The sequence below is a fragment of the Salvelinus sp. IW2-2015 genome, unplaced genomic scaffold, assembly GCF_002910315.2.
Source record: "Salvelinus sp. IW2-2015 unplaced genomic scaffold, ASM291031v2 Un_scaffold3085, whole genome shotgun sequence".
Classification (NCBI taxonomy): Eukaryota; Metazoa; Chordata; class Actinopteri; order Salmoniformes; family Salmonidae; genus Salvelinus; species Salvelinus sp. IW2-2015.
This window is the reverse complement of record NW_019944376.1, coordinates 14,490-26,217: the sequence shown is the minus strand read 5'-3', so window position 1 is coordinate 26,217 and position 11,728 is coordinate 14,490. Positions and strand designations below refer to the sequence as shown.

Sequence of the window (11,728 nt, the reverse complement as noted above, 5' to 3'; positions counted from 1 at the left end):
TTAACCGAGAGAGAAGGAAAGAACGGACACAGAAGAGAGAGGAACGGACCAGCGTCCAGAGAGAGAACGGGGAGAGAGACGGACCCCAGTCAAGAGAGAGGGAAGAACGGACACCGTAAGAGAGAACAGGGGAGACGACCCAGTCAAGAGAAGAACGGAGAAGAAGGAACCGCAGAGAGACTGGGGAGAACGACCAGTCAAAGAAGAGGGAGAATCGCCAGTTAAGAGAGAGAAGGGAGAGACGGCACACCAGTCAAGAGAGATGAAACGGGGAGAGGACGGACACCAGTGCAGGATTGGGGAGAGAAGGGGAGGATGTACGAGACACCAGTCAAGAGAGGAGGAGGGGGCGGAAAAGAGAGCGTGAGGAAGACACACCCCGTCCAGAGAGAGAACGGGAGACGGACCAGTCCAGAGAGGAAGGGAGAGACGGACCACCGGAGTCGAACGAAGAGAAGGGGGAGAGACGGACGGGACCAGTCAAGAGAGAGAGGGGGCAGACGACGACCCAGTCAGAGAGAGAAGGGGGAGAGACGGACACCAGTCAAGAGAGAGAAGGGGGAGAAGACGGACACACAGTCAAGAGAGAGAACGCGGAGGAGAGACGGACACCAGTCAAGAGAGAGGCAGGGAGAGAGACGGACCAAGTCCAAGAGAGAACGGGGAGAGAGACGGACACCAGTCAAGAGAGAGGAAAGGGGAGAGAACGGACACCAGTCAAGAGAGAGAGGGGGCAGAGAACGGACACCAGTCAAGAGAGTGAAGGAGGGAGAGACGGACACCAGTCAAGAGAGAAGAACGGGAGCAGAGGACGGACGACCAGTCAAGAGAGAGGGAGAGGGGGGAGGACGGACGGGGAACCAGTACAAGAGAGAGAAAGGGGCGGAAGAGACGGACACCAACGACGACTCGGGAAGGGAGAGAAGACAAGGGGGGAGAGAGCGGCGACACCAGTCGAGAGAGAGAAGGGGAGAGACGGAACACCAGTAAGAGAGAGAAGGGAGAGAGGACCGCGACACAACAGTCAAGAGAGAGAAGGGGAGAGAGAGGACACCAGTCAAGGGAGAGAACGGGGGAGGCGACGGACAGCCAGTCCAAGAGAGAGAAGGGGAGAGAGACGGACACCAGTTCAAGAGGAGGAGAAGGGGGAGAGACGGACACCAGTCAAGAGAGAGAAGGGGAGAGAGACGAGCAACCAGTCAAGAAGAGAGAGGGGGCGAGACGGACACCAGTCAGAGAGAGAAGGGAGAGGGACGGAACCCAGTCAAGAGAGAGAAGGGAGAGAGACGGACACCAGTCAAGGAGAGAAGCGGGGAGAGACGGACACCAGTCAAGAGAGAGAAGGAGGAGAGACGGCACACAGTCAAGGAGTGACACCGGGGGAGAGACGGACACCAGTCAAGAGAGAGAACGGGAGAGAGACGGACACCAGTCAAGAGGAGAAGGGGAGAGAGAGGAACCGTCAAGAGAGAGAGGGAGAGACGGACACCAGTCAAGAGGAGAAGGGGGAGAGACGGACACCAGTCAAGAGAGAGAACGGGGAGAGAGACGGACACCAGTCAAGACAGAGAAGGGGAGAGACGGACACCAGTAAGAGAGAGAAGGGAGAGAGACGGACACCAGTCAAGAGAGAGAACGGGGAGAGAGACGGACACCAGTCAGAGAGAGAGAAGGGGGAGAGCCGGACACCAGTCAAGAGAGAGAACGGGGAGAGAGACGGACACCAGTCAAGAGAGAGAACGGGGAGAGAGACGACCAGTCAGAGAGAGAAACGGGGAGAGACGGACACAGTCAGAGAGAGAACGGGGAGAGAGACGGACACCAGTCAAGAGAGAGAACGGGGAGAGAGACGGACACCAGTCAAGAGAGAGAACGGGGAGAGAGACGGACACCAGTCAGAGAGAGAACGGGGGAGAGAGACGGACACCAAGTCAAGAGAGAGAAGGGGGAGAGAGACGGACACCAGTCAGAGAGAGACCGACACCAAGCCACAGCAGAGGAAGAAGGACCGAGCCAAACCTCAGTCATTTTCTTTGTCATGTTTATTTTCTGTCTTAGTAAAGCTGTTTTTGCGGACTAAAACCTCCTGTCTCTGTGTCAATCGCTGCACGCTCACCCAACACCCACGGTTTACCACATTATATAAATATAGCAACACACATAGAACTCCAGTTGTATCCTTGTATTGCTACTGCTGTATAGTCTCAGAAATGGGCTAATATATGAATGTTATCTGATGTCAGTTTTTGATTTCATGAACCTTATTTCTAAGGCTCCATATATTAATATGGGATATTTAAAGCCTTTCCTGGTAGCTGATCTGAGATAGACATAATATGGAAAAGAGCAAACAAGGCAAGATAAAAATATATACATTCAGCAGGCCAATAATGGTGTGTGTGTGTGTGTGTGTGTGTGTGTGTGTAGTGTGTGTGTGTGTGTGTGTGTGTGTGCACTGTGAGGGTTGAAGCTTATGAACCTATAGGCTTGGCTCGCTCATCGCTTCCCAGGCTTTTGGGAGGGTGGACGACAATGAGCCTGTCATAGCGGATGTAAGCATTGTCCCCACGCGCTCTGGCAGCTTTCATGGCTGGGATCAGTTCTTCCTCTTCTGGTGCACAGCTTCAGGATAGTCCTCGTTGAGGAAGATATACGTTCCTCTCAAGTTCTTGGCTCTTTCCAGAACAGCTACCTTGTCCTTGAACCTCAGGATCCTGACCACTATCGGCCTTGGGCCTGTCACTGGGCCTGTCACCTGGGCCTGTCACCTGGGCCTGTCACCTGGGCCTGCCCCTGGGCACTGTCCACTGGGCCTGTCACTGGGCCTGTCACCTGGGCCTGTCACCTGGGCCTGTCACCCTGGCCGGTGGTAGTTTTCCAGTCCTGTGGCGTGCCCTCCACCAATCTTCCTGTGGTCCATCTCAATTTCATCAGAATCATTTCCCTACTTTGTCCTCAGTCTCCATTTCAGGTCTCATGTGGATTTCTGCAATTCCCGCTGTTCCACCTTGATTGTCCCTTGAGATAATCTGATTCCTCCGTCATTCTTATCATATAATCAATTCAGAACTGATGTCCTCTTCATTGACTTACAGATTGCTGTCATCTTGATGTTCTCCTGTTGAAACTCATTGAGCTGACCCTGGGAGAACTAAAAACTGTTCTTCAGGTCCTGGACTCTCTGGTCAGGTCGTCCATTCTGTTATTAGTTGACTCCACAGTATTGTTCTCAGGTCCTGGACCTCTCTGGTCAGGTCGTCCATTCTGTTATTAGTTGACTCCACCAGTATTGTTTTCAGGTCCTGGACCTCTCTGGTCAGGTCGTCCTTCTGTTATTAGTGAATCTCCACCAGTAGTTGGACAAAAACTTGAAGCTATTTTCTTGTTGTTGTAAAACTTCTTGTTCAACTCTTTTTGTTTGTTAAAAAAAATCCTTCACCTGTGATAGAGAAACCCCTGTTCCACTGGCATTGGTCTCTTTCATGGTAGCAACGTAGGCTATGCTGTGACTCCTTGCAGTTCCAGACAGGGAAGGTCACAGGGAAGATGGAACAGCAACAACAGCAGAAATCGGATCAGCCACAAGCTGGGCTGCGTTCAAGCCTCAAGGAAACCTCTAGCTTGATAGACAGCTAACAGTGGCAGCTACTAAGCCAAGCAGCTCCTCAACTCAGATGGCCGCATGACGTGTGTTTCAGGCGTTGTCTCACCATCTTGTTATCGGACTATGCATCTAGGCGATTCTGTGGTGGTAGTTACGGGTGACTTTCTGTCCGAAATCAGGCGAGAGCACGGTCTACACGATAAAGCTTACCCGTACACCTGTTCAGACAGTCGTGGTGTTATCCAATCAGATCGCCTCTGTCTGGAGCCGGGGCATGAGAGGTGGCTGGATGTCGACACAGTTGATCATCCTGACTGATCTGTCTTTGAAGGAGAATCAGGCTCGATAGAAGGACGTCGATTTGATGAGGAGCCTCTGTCAGCAGTATCTAGTAACCTCTGAGACTTCATCATCGTTGCATGGTCGAGGCAGTGTGCGGAAGCTACTCTTGTGGTGCTACCATATTGACATTCCACTGGTGCTTTGTTGACAGTGTATCAGGGCATAGCTTCGTTTCTTGTGTACGGCTGAGCCGGTTTACTGCATGTTCACCACTATCGCTAGGTTAGGGCTGGCAGTTGCTCACTCTCGTGTTTGTTGAGTACACGCGCTCGGTTATCAAGTGGCTTGTACAACATGTTCGGGTTAGAATGGCGATATGCTCTACTCTTGTGTCTCATGCCATATGATGGATGACAGTTAAAGAGACTCATGAGGTAGGAAATCGGGATACTCCGTCTTCTTGTGATAGCATCATAGCCTTTGTATCTGCTAGGGAAGCGTGATAGTGGCTGAGCAGCAATGAGTCCTCTTGCTGGTTGTGAAACTCCATTACGGACTTTCAATGTCGTATGAGGATGGGAGCGTGTCAAATGTTGCTGGTTGACACTCGTTCGACTCATGCCTCTGCTGAATGGAGCGTATACGTGACTGTCACACATGGTTGACTACATAGCCTCTCTGTCTGAGGAGGCGGTAAAGGCTGTCAACGTTGACTTTCATAGCCCTCTGTCTTGAGGACGTAAAGGTGTCTACACCGTATGACTCATAGCCTCTGTCTGAGGCGGTATATAGCTGTCGACACTGTTGATATAGCCCTCTGTCTTGAGGAGCGTAAGTGCTGTAACGTTGACTCATAGCTCTGTTGAGGAGCGGTAAGCTGTCACCCGTGATATAGCCTCTGTTGAGGACGTAAGGCTGTCAACGTTGATCATAGCCTCTGTCTGAGGCGGTAAGTGTCAACGTTGACTCATAGCCTCTGTCTGAGGAGCGGTAAGCTGTCACCTCGTTGACTCATAGCTCTGTCTGAGGAGCGGTAAAGGCTGTCACACTGTTGACTCATAGCCTTGTCTGCGGAGCGGTAAAGCTGTCCACACGTTGAATCATACCCTCTGTCTGAGGAGCGTAAAGGCTGTCAACCGTTGACTTATAGCTCTGCTGAGGAGCGGTAAAGCTGTCACACGTTGACTCATACCTCTGTCTGAGGAGCGGTACAGGCTGTCACACTGGTTGACTTCATGCTTGTCTGAGGAGCGGTAAAGGGCTGTCATCGTTGCTCATAGCCTTGTCTGAGGAGGGTAAAGGCTGGGTCACACGTTGATATTAGCCCTCTTTGAATGGAGCGGTAAGGCTGTCACCGTTGACTCATAGCCCTCTGTCTGAGGAGCGGTAAGGCTGTCACACTGTTGACTGAGAGAGGGCCTTTCATTCAAGCTCATCTTTAATTTTAATTTGTCATTTATTTAAAATGATTTACCTTTGACCACACAGAACCACACATAGATACACACACAACACACACAGTACCACATTCCTCACACACACAGTCACACACCAGTCACCACACAAGTCACAACAGTAACCCACACACACACACAACACACACACACACACACACACACACACACACCAAACAACACGACACACACGCAGCACGCACGGATTGCACGGAAGCACGCGAGCAGCACACACAGACACTTGGGAGCGAAATGTAAAGTTGAAGCAATTCATCTGTGTAGGTCCAGATGTATTTTCCACTAAAATTGAAAAAGCATTAATTTCAGATTGGAAGATCTAAGCGGACTTGTGAATTGGAGCTGGAACGATTTTGCTGCGAGCAGCTGAGGTTAAATCTATATTTTTGTAAAAAAAAAAAAAAAAAACACTATTATATTTGTGATTCGGAACCCTAGGATGGAATAAAATAATCGTGTGACTAAGGCCAGGAGAGCCCTGTGTGGTGTCCAAAAAATACTGTGATGTGAGCTTTAAATCCAGGCAGTCACTCTTAACCATTTGGCTTTTATCCTGTTGTTCATAATGTGAGAAGCTCAGGCTGTTTGTTATGAATGTTTAACAGTGTGCTTGTTAGAGATACAGACAGATGAGTAAAAGAGGAAGAGAGGAGAGGAGAGGAGCGGAGAGGGGGAGAGGAGGGAGAGGAGCGGGAGGAGAGGAGAGGGAGAGGAGAGGAGGGAGAGGAGAGGAGAGGAGAGGAAGAGGAGAGGAGAGGAATGATGTGTGTGATGGTAAAGACAGTAGTACTGTATGTAATATATAACCTCCACTGATAAGAGTTGACATTAGAACACCATCTTTACCAATGATTAGGTTAACCATATCCACTACGTTACAAGGCGTGAACGCACTGTTAACTCTAACCACTACCATACAGGGTGTGTACCTAGTGTTTACTCTATTGTGGATAAAGAGTTACCTGTCTAACAGAACACAGAAGGTGTTATTTAATATAATCAAGGTAGAATCCGAAATTCACCAGGGAAGCGGTCTAGGCCCATTACTAACTTCAAACAATTCTTTAAAACCATTTAAACATAATACATAGGAAAGTTGTGCTGGACTGAATAATCAATCTATCTTTTAGACTGTTAGAGTATTTATCTGGTCAATTTGTCAGTGTTTTATGTCTGTTTGTAACAGTGATAGGACACTAATCCGGACGCTCATAAGAAATCTCGCTATGCCCTCAGACGAACCATCAAACAGGTAAAGCCTCAATACAGGACTAATATTGAATCCTACCTATCCTATCCTGTTTGATTTAACTGCTCTGACACTCGTCGGATGTGGCACGGCTTGAAAAATATTACGGACTACAAAGGGAAACCCAGCCGCGAGGTGCCCAGTGACACGAGCCAACCAGACGAGATAAATGCCTTTTATGCCTCGGGGCAAGCAACACTGAAGCGTGCATGAGATCACTAGCGGTTCCAGACGACTGTGTAATCACACTCTCCATAGTCGATGTGAGTAAGACCTTTAAAAAGATCAACATTCACAAAGCCGCAGGGCCAGATGGAGTACCAGGACGTGTACTGAAGGCATGCGCACACCAACTGGCTAGTGTCTTCACTGACATRTTCAACCTCTCCCTGACTGAGTCTGTAATACCTACATGTTTCAAGTAGATCACCATAGTCCCTGTGCCCAAGGAAGCGAAGGTAACCTGCTTACCGCCCGTAGCACTCACGTCTGTAGCCATGAAGTGCTTTGAAAGGTTGGTAATGGCTCACATCAACACCATTATCCCAGAAACCCTAGACCCACTCTAATTTGCATACCGCCCAAACAGATCCACAGATGATGCAATCTCTATTGCACTCCACACTGCCCTTTCCCACGTAGACAAACGGAACACTTATGTGAGAATGCTATTCATTGACTACAGCTCAGCGTTCAACACCATAGTACCCTCAAAGCTCATCACTAAGCTAAGGACCCTGGAATTAAACACCTCCCTCTGCAACTGGCTCCTGGACTTCCTGACGGGCCGCCCCCAGGTGGTGAGAGTAGGTAGCAACACATCTGCCACGCTGATCCTCAACACTGGAGCTCCCCAGGGGTACGTGCTCAGTCCCCTCCTGTACTCCCTGTTCACCCACGACTGCATGGCCAGGCACGACTCCAACACCATCATTACGTTTGCAGACGACACAACAGTGGTAGGCCTGATCACCGACAACGACGAGACAGCCTATAGGGAGGAAGTCAGAGACCTGGCCGGGTGGTGCCAGAATAGCAAACTATCCCTCAACGTAACCAAGACTAAGGAGATGATTGTGGACTACAGGAAAAGGAGGACCGACGGCACCGCCCCTATTCTCATCGATGGGGCTGTAGTGGAGCAGGTTGAGAGTTTCAAGTTCCTCGGTGTCCACATCAAAAACACTAGAATGGTCCAAACGCACCAAGACAGTCGTGAAGAGGGCACGACAAAGTCTATTCCCCCTCAGGTAACTAAAAAGATTGGGCATGGGTCCTGAGATTCTCAAAAGGTTCTACAGCTGCAACATCGAGAGCATCCTGACTGGTTGCATCACTGCCTGGTACGACAATTGCTCAGCCTCTGACCGCAAGGCACTACAGAGGGTATGTGCGTACGGCCTAGTACATAACTGGGGCTAAGCTGCCTGCCATCCAGGACCTCTACACCGGCAGTGTCAGAGGAAGGCCCTAAAAATTGTTAAAGACCCCAGCCACCCCAGTCATAGACTGTTCTCTCTACTACCGCATGGCAAGCGGTACCACAGTGCCAAGTCAAGAACAAAAAGGCTTCTCAACAGTTTTTACCCCCAAGCCATAAGACTCCTGAACAGGTAATAAAATGGCTACCGGACTATTTTCATTGTGTGCCCCCCCAACCCTCTGTTTTACGCTGCTGCTACTCTCTGTTAATCATATATGCATAGTCACTTTAACTATACATTCATGTACATACTACCTCAATTGGCCGACCAACCAGTGCTCCGCACATTGGCTAACCGGGCTATCTGCATTGTGTCCCGTCACCCACCACCCAAACCTCTCTTTTACGCTGCTGCTACTCTCTGTTTATCATATATGCATAGTCACTTTAACTATACATTCATGTACATACTACCTCAGTTGGGCCGACCAACCAGTGCTCCCCGCACATTGGCTAACCGGGCTATCTGCATTGTGTCCAACCACCACCCGCAAACCCCTCTTTTACGCTACTGCTACTCTCTGTTCATCATATATGCATAGTCCCTTTACCATATCCACATGTACATACTACCTCATCAGCTGACTAACCGTGTCTGTATGTAGCCTCGCTACTTTTATAGCCTTGCTACTGTATACCTATCACTGTATATGCCTGTCTTTTTTACTGTTGTTTTATTTCTTTACCTACATATTGTTCACCTAATACCTTTTTTTGCACTATTGGTTAGAGCCTGTAAGTAAGCTTCACTGTAAGGTCTACACCTGTTGTATTCGGCGCACATTACAGCTTTGACGATTTGATTTCAGTCAGGTTTGTAGGCCTCCTTTGCTCGCACATGCTTTTTCAGTTCTGCCACACATTTTCTATAGGTTTGAGGTCAGGGCTTTGTGATGGCCACTCCAAAACATTGACTTTGTTGTCCTTAAGCCATTTTGCCACAACTTTGGAAGTATGCTTGGGGTCATTGTCTATTTGGAAGACCCATTTGTGACCAAGCTTTAACTTCCTGACTGATGTCTTGAGATGTTGCTTGAATATATCCACATAATTTTCCTCCCTCATGATCCTTCCTGTTTTGTGACGTGCACCTGCAGAAAAGCACAGCACAACATGATGTTGCTTCACAGTTGGGATGGTGTTCTTCGGCTTGCAAGCCTCCCTCTTTTTCATCCAAACATAACGATGGTCATTATGGCCAAACAGTTCTATTTTTGTTTCATCAGACCAGAGGACATTTCTCCAAAAAGTACAATCTTTGTCCCCATGTGCAGTTGCAAACCGTAGACGKTTTTTTATGACGGTTTTGGAGCAGTGGCTTCTTCCTTGCTGATCGGCCTTTCAGGTTATGTCGATATAGTACTCGTTTTACTGTGGATATAGATACTTTTGTACCTGTTTCCCCCTGCATCTTCACAAGGTCCTTTGCTGTTGTTCTGGGATTTGTTTTGCACTTTTTGCACCAAAGTACGTTCATCTCTAGGAGACAGAAAGAGACTCCTTCCTGAGCAGTATGACGGCTGCATGGTCCCATGGGGTTTATACTTGCGTACTATTGTTTGTACAGATAAACGTTGTACCTTCAGGCATTTGGAAATTGCTCTCAAGGATGAACCAGACTTGTCTTGGCTGATTTCTTTAGATTTTTCCATGATGTCAGGCAAAGAGGCACCGAGTTTGAAGGTAGGCCTTGAAATACATCCACAGGTACACCTCCAATTGACTCAAATGATGTCCATTAGCCTATCAGAAGCTTCTAAAGCCATGACATACTTTTCTGGAATTTTCCAAGCTGTTTAAAGGCACAGTCAACTTAGTGTATGTAAACTTCTGATCCACTGGAATTGTGATACAGTGAATTATATGTGAAATAATCTGTCTGTAAACAACTGCATTGTTGGTTAAGGGCTTGTAAGTCAACATTTCACGGTAAGGTCTACACCTGTTGTATTCGGCGCATTTATTTATTTGATTTGATTTTAAACTCCCTCTAACTCTACTCTACATTTCTAGACTGACTCCCTCGACAGTTCTAGACTGACTAACTACAGTTCTAGACTGACTAACTACAGTTCTAGACTGACTCCCTCGACAGGTCTAAACTCCCTCTACCTCGACAGTTCTAAACTCCCTCTACCTCGACAGTTCTAAACTCCCTCTACCTCGACAGTTCTAAACTCCCTCTACCTCGCCGAAACTGTAGAGTTGGTGGGGATTTAGAACTGTAGAGTTGTTATACGGGGCGGAGCAGGTGAACCCAAGTGCAGACTCGGACGAGGAGGCAGGATAAGGTGACTAAGGTATGTATTGACAACGTGGGAAGATGGGTGCAGGGAGGCTCGGGCGGGTAGCAGGGAACCAGGGACTGAGGCTGAGGCAAGGGGAGCGAGGGAGGGTAGCAGGTCTGGAGCGGATTCCAAGGAAGCCGTAGAGTGGGTCCAGGACACGGAAGCAGGACTGACGAGACGAGGGACTGGGACAGGGACCAGAGGCAAAGCGGCGCGAACTGTAGGGGAGGGAAAAGCAGCGTCAGGCTAGCAAAAACAGGCACAAGAGGATAACAAGTTCTATGCAGGAACAAACGGCTTGAAGCGTAGACTGACTGAGTAGAGATGACGATCTGGCAGCGTGGAGGTGCAGGGCTGAGTGGTTGTAGAGGTCTTGATTATGGAACAGGATGCAGCTGGTGGGGATCTGCTCTGCCTCAGCACACCTATCTACACTCATACAGAGAGGGAGAGAGCACCGGGGGGTGGCGGCAGGTTTAGGGAGGATGAGAAGTAGGGTGTGGCAGGGGCAGATGTAACACGAGTAGAGTTTAGAGAGATTTAGAACTGTCGAGGTTAGAGGGAGTTAGAACTGTCGAGGTAGATGCGAGTTTAGAACTGTCGAGGTAGATGGGAGTTTAGAACTGTCGAGGTAGAGGGAGTTTAGAAACTGTCGAGGTAGAGGGAGTTTAGAACTGTCGAGGTAGAGGGAGTTTAGAACTGTCGAGGTAGAGGGAGTTTAAAACTGTCGAGGTAGAGGGAGTTTAGAACTGTCGAGGTAGATGGAGTTTAGAAACTGTCGAGGTAGAGGGTTTAGAAATGTCGAGGTAGAGGCAGTTTAGAACTGTCGAGGTAGATGGGAGTTTAGAACTGTCGAGTGTAGAGGGAGTTTAGAACTGTCGAGGTAGAGGGGGTTTTAGAACTGTCGAGGTAGAGGTGAGTTTAGAACTGTCGAGGTAGAGGAGTTTAGAACTGTCGAGGTTAGAGGAGTTTAGAACTGTCGAGTAGAGGTGAGTGTTAGAACTGTCGAGTATGAGGAGTTTAGAACTGTCGAGGTAGAGGGAGTTTAGAACTGTCGAGGTAGAGGGATTAGAACTGTCGAGGTAGAGGGAGTTTTAGAATGTCGAGGTAGATGGAGTTTAGAACTGTCGAGGTAGAGGGAGTTTAGAACTGTCGAGGTAGATGGAGTTTAGAACTGTCGAGGTAGAGGGAGTTTAGAACTGTCGAGGTAGAGGAGTTTAGAACTGTCGAGGTAAGAGTTGAGGAGGTAGTTTAGAACTGTCCGAGGTAGAGGGAGTTTAGAACTGTCGAGGTAGAGGGAGTTTCGAGGTAGAGGAGTTTTGAACTGCGGTAGAGGAGTTTAGAAACTGT

General features: G+C 48.7%; 1 protein-coding gene across 1 annotated transcript in view; it reads right to left on the bottom strand.

Annotated features, from left to right (window-relative positions):
* Nucleotides 1-11,728, bottom strand: part of lad1 (ladinin) — a gene marked incomplete at its 3' end in the record, with an annotated part of 63,946 nt that overhangs the window by 41,874 nt on the left and 10,344 nt on the right. The gene's annotated exons all lie outside the window — the stretch shown is intronic.